Genomic DNA, 5,394 nt, shown 5'->3' with positions numbered 1-5,394 from the left:
TAATACTTTCAACAATAAAGATAAATTTTTTAAGAAGTGTGAAATAGCCCTAGCCAGTTTGGCTTAAGGGTCCTGGGTTTGATTGTAGTCAAGGGCATATGCCTGAGTTGCAGGCTTGATCACCAGTAGGGGAGGAGGCAGCCAATTAATGATTCTCTCTCTTATCATTGATGTTTCTGTCTCTCTCCCCCCGTGCCCTTCTGATATTAATAAAAAATATTTTAAAAAAAAGAAGTGTGAAATATAGGCTCCCCTTTGGGGGGCATGCCTATGCCTTTCTTCCCTCTCTGCTGTGCATCTCCTAAACGCTATGATCCCCAGGAGACTGGCAACCAGGGGAGCAGTGTTGGGGGCAGCTCGTTTCAAGCTAACCCCCTGAGCCTGTCTCAAGGCTCCCTTTTCTCCTACTCTTCAGTGAGCCAGTAGCAGCCCCACCTTGGCTCACTTGTCACTGACATTTCTCAGTGAGCCAAAGCAGTGCCTCTTCGCCTCCCTCCTGCTGCTTCTATCCTAAGCCCACCCTGGTTTCACGGTCTGGTTTTAATACATGTACTCTCAGTGTGAAATGTAACACAACTTTCCAAAGACTGTCAATGACTTAACTGTGTTTTGCCCTCAGCCAGGGGCAATGCCCAAACATTTGGGGTAAAGTATTGGCTATGTGACCCACAGAGCCACCGTGGAGTCCTGGTGAGGGTGGGTTGTGCAGCTCTGACCTCTTTCAGGTCCCTCTACTGCCTTTTGTGGCAATACAGTGGGATCCTTCCTTACAGGTTCTTGACCTCAAGGCCTTGTCAACTTAACTATGAATTTGATCCAGACGGTGTTCTGTTTCTTGACATGGATGCTCCCTTCAAAATAATTCATTAAGCTTCAAATCTATGGTTTAAGCACTTACCCATACTGAGGAAACATTCACCATGAAAGAAATGATCAGCATCATCACTGGGCCTGTCTTCCTCAGGATTTGGGGGTTGCAAAAAGTGCTTTTGACTTGGGTAGGAAGAAAGAGTTCCAAGCTTGACTCTTCCTGCCAGAATTGCCCATATTTCAGCAGTGACCTGGGCTGGTTTCCTAGGTATTTATTTCACCGCTACACGTACGTCAGGGAAGCAACCACAGGCTAAGCTCAGGGGGAACTTTTGTGTGTGTGTGGTGATAACGGTAAGATTTACTTTCTTAGCAATTTTCAAGCACATAATACAGTGTTGTTAACCATAGTCACCGTGCTATGCTCAGATCTCCATTATGTATTCATCTTATAACTGGAAGTGTGTACTCTTTGACCAACATTTCCCCATCTCCCCATACCCTGACAACCACCATTCTGCTTGGTTTCTATGAGTTTGTTTAACTTCAACCTAATCTACAAGGCTCTCTGCTCTGACTCATGCTCTCCTCTCTAGCATCATAGCTCACTGAAGCCAGCTCTTCTTATATCTTATGCTCACATAACAATGACGTACTGAGTCCTTCTAATGTTCCCTAGCACTGTGCCTGACTCGTGTGGCTCCCCTTTGAGGGCCTGCACAACCTTTACTTCCTGATGAATACCAGCACATTCTCTAGGCCGACTTCAGGCCTCTTCTCCACTGACCAGCATCCCGACTCCCTGTTGTCCCATCCGACTTTCAGTCCCACCCTTCTTTATAAACCTGTTTTACTCCACTTGACTTTCCCCATAGCATCTACAAGCTTCATTGCATTTACTTGTGTCAACTGAAGGTCACTGCTGCCAATTCAGTGCTAGTAGGAACCCCGATTTCCATGTGGTGAGGGGAGAGATGCTTTATTCGTGCAAACAGTTCGATTGTGAAACAGCTCCAGCGCGGCTGTGGCTGTGAGGGGGCTCCGGAGGAGACCAGTGTTATGGCGCAGGAGTTACCGCCTTGGTGTTAGGATTCAGCCCAGGGAGACGGCTCTGCTCCTGTGCTGCAGCTCAGCCAGTATTGCAGCTCTAGTTGGGCAACAGTCTTCCATAGAAAACTGAGTGTGCTCTCCTGAGGAATATTGTGCACCTGTGGCTGTAGTCCATGCAGAAAATTGGGAGTATACTGGAAAACCATAGGAATGACTTCGGGCTTACGTAGGCCCGGTGTGGCTCCATGAGTAGATGGAGGCACCCAGCACCCATTCATGTGGCAAATATTCTGCTCTTTTCCTGCCTACCTGGACCACTACCCGCAGTGCTCCTTCCCCTGGCAGAATATCACCACCCCCCAGTCCAAGTGGTGAGCAACTCTACAGTTTTGTACAACTTCATCTTCAAGACCCTGACTACCCACCCCCAGGACATCACGGTGGTCCACTTCATTGATGTGCTGCTACTTATCCCGGAGAATTGGAAGGGGCAAGAATCCAGGTGTCTTGGTAAAACATCGATGCTTAATTGGGGAGATAAATCCTGGGGGAAAAGTGCCTACCCAGCAAGTTCCTGGGGGTAAAGAAAAAAATATCAGATTTTTTTTTTGGACTACAGGTGGATAAAAACGAAGCTTGGTTTAGAGGTGGCTCTGCACGACACACTGGTATCAGCAGTGAATGTCAGGGCGTTACAGCCCCATGCAGGATACTAAACGGCAGTGAGCAGAAAGCAGCCCAAAGGCAGAACTTCAAGAATGTATCACACCTCTCCTCTACTGAAAGACAGATGACTTGTGTCTACAGCCTGAAGCAGAGGGGAAGAGACTTGGGAAGAATGAAACTGGACTTCCTAACACAGGCCCAGGGGCCCATGTGAAAGCTCACCAAGGCTTCCACTGCTGGGCACCAGACGGTCTGTCCACTCCTCACAATCAAGTCCAAGGCTGTGGGCACAGTTGCCAATCCATGGCCCACAATGTGTGTCCATCAGCTCGCCCCAGAAGTTATGTTGAGCATCTGAAAGGACTCCACTGTGCTGTGCCAGGTTTGGTACCAGGGAAAAGGGCTACCACCAGCCTGAGGAAGGAGGCCATTGCTCGGAGGGGTGCAAAGCCGATGGAGGCGGGGTGCAAGGCACAATAACCACCGGCTCTAAGCTTATACCTGTTACCTGCGTCCTCACCTGAATGTGTGTGGGGGGTGCCCATGTTTTCTAAAAGGTTTTCATTTCTTGGGTGTTCCCAGGCCCTCTCTACATTGTGGGAGTTCAGGAAAAGAAGCTGGGATTCTGTCCTCCCATGGTATCTGGGCACTTAGTGAACGGTGGCAAAGGGGCTGCAGCTCTGGCTCGGAGAAACAGCTCTTCAACCTCAACCCAGATGTTGCTCGAGAGCTTGTATGAACAGGGGCAATGGATCTCTATGTTCACTTATTCAATCTTGTGAACTTTAACCACAAGTATTCCTGGTACCCTCAGGGTTTGATCCAGGTGCTTGACAAATTACACCGACCTTGTAAAGCGTGGATCAAACAGGCCTCCCCTGCCAGCACCCATCTGCTGGGTCGTCCAAGGAGGCTGGCAGTGCCAGGACAGATGCAGGTCACTGAGGCCATGGGTGGAAAGGGCTACTAGAAGAAACGGGGTCTCCATCTGGCCTTCTGTGTCTTGAGCCACCAGATCCAAAGCCCATGGTCAAGCAGAAACAGGTCTTTGGCCAACGGTTGGCTTGTGTCTCAGGTATCCTGTGACAGCTGCTCCTGGCTGGAGCCCTAAAACCCTAGATCAGAGGTCAGCAGACTTCTTTTGTAAAAGCCATATAATCCTAGCCAGTTTGGCTCAGTGGATAGAGTGTCAGCCTGAGGACTGAAGGGTCCTGGGTTCGATTCTGATCAGGGGCATATGCCTGGGTTGTGGGCTCAGTCCCTAGTAAAGGGCATGCAGGAGGCAGCTGATCAATGATTCGCTCTCATCATTGGTGTTTCTCTCTCCCCCCCCTGAAATCAATAAAAAAAGTATTTATATATATTTTTAAAAAGCCATATTAACAAATATTTTAGACTTTGCAAGTCACATATGGTCCCTGTTGCAACTAATCATCTCTGCCATCGTAGCATCCAAGTAGTCAATGAATGGGTGTGGCTGTATTCAAACAAACCTTTATTTACAAAAACAGGTAGTAGACCAGATTTGCCAACCCCTGACCACCCTCGATGATACTCAGGAGATGACCTCACGCCTATGGTCCAGTCTGCCCCTCTGTAAGATGGAAACCGTAGGGTCTGGTGCTGTGCTGGCAGTTGTACATGGGGCAGAAAAGGGCACTGGTCAACTGGTAGATGCAGAGGCCAAAACAAGAGGGCCACAATGGAAGAGGTTGAGCTTCCTTCTTCAGAAGAAACACCTCCGTTTTATCCCAGGCCACACCCGTATACACACACACACAGTCCCTGGGCAGGCACTGTCCTTACTGGGCCCTTAGTTGCCCTTGTGCTGTGGCCTGACCACCTGTCCCTCTTTGGTGATGGCCCAGTTGTAGCTCTTTGGGGAGTCCAACGCTGCTTCTATCCGAGCATCCAGGTTCTCTCGGGTGATGAAGGTTTTTGCATCCTCCTATTGAGAGAGAAGGCGGCTGACTGGGAGCCCCCAGCACGGGCCAGCCTGCCCACCCTGCCTGCTGGCCTTCAGCCCACTGACAGCTCCAGCTCTCCCCTGGGAAGGATGCCTGGAGCCCAGGTCTTCTTTGAGTGCCCCGCTGACTTGCGAGCAGCCTTGTCACCTTCCTCTTTCTTAACCATCCACTGGACAGCTCTGCCAGAACCACAGCACACCAGCTGTGACAATGTTACCTCTCCGTCTCTCTCAAACTCCTCCTTCTCCCCCCATCACTTTAATTAAAGCCTCATCCATTCTTGCTGGATCACTCCTGCCAACCCAGCCAAAATATTTACCCCTTCAGTGACATCACCCAAAGACAAACTCTCTGGATTTCAGGGGTCCCTCCCGCAGACACCAGCTTACCACCCACCATCTACGTGGACACTTTCCAATGTCAGCGCTCACTCCAGGTCTCTGTGCCTGCCAGAGGCCCGCTCCTTGCACTCCTCTCCCAAATCCTCACCTGCTCTCTCAAGACTGCCCTCTCCATTTGCACGCAGCCGGTGTCCCACCTCGCTGCACCCAGGACTCTGCCGGCCTCCCACGATGAGCTCCCGGTCTCCAGACCCACCCCGTGGAGACGCGACCCACCTGCAGCTGCAGCACTTCCTGCTCCTTGAGCTGCACCCAGGCCTCTCTCTCTCGGGCCTTACGGGCCTTCTCCTCGGCCTGCAGTTGCTCCTGCTCCCGGGCCTCCTGCCGCAGCCTCGCTATCCTGGGAGGAACAAGAGGCCGAGGCTGAGCGGGCTGGGTTCCCGCGGGCCGGACATGTGTGAAAAAAGGATGAAGTCATGTTTAGTTTAAAAACAGAACAAAATCACTATCTATCCCATAACTTTAATCTTTTAAGAATTATGACTACAGATGAATAAATT

The 5,394-nt window shown here is 50.4% G+C and overlaps 1 long non-coding RNA gene across 1 annotated transcript; it reads right to left on the bottom strand.

The window, feature by feature from the left end:
- Positions 1-4,004: 4,004 nt before the first annotated feature.
- Positions 4,005-5,286, bottom strand: LOC107182173. The gene is made up of 2 exons (XR_001512894.1): positions 5,111-5,286; positions 4,005-4,474 (listed from the first exon to the last, which is right to left on the bottom strand). It is a non-coding gene; the product is annotated as an uncharacterized LOC107182173 (long non-coding RNA).
- Between the last annotated feature and the right edge of the window lie 108 nt (positions 5,287-5,394).

This window comes from Myotis davidii, unplaced genomic scaffold (assembly GCF_000327345.1).
Source record: "Myotis davidii unplaced genomic scaffold, ASM32734v1 scaffold32, whole genome shotgun sequence".
NCBI lineage: Eukaryota > Metazoa > Chordata > Mammalia > Chiroptera > Vespertilionidae > Myotis > Myotis davidii.
This window is presented reverse-complemented; position numbering and strand designations above follow the sequence as displayed.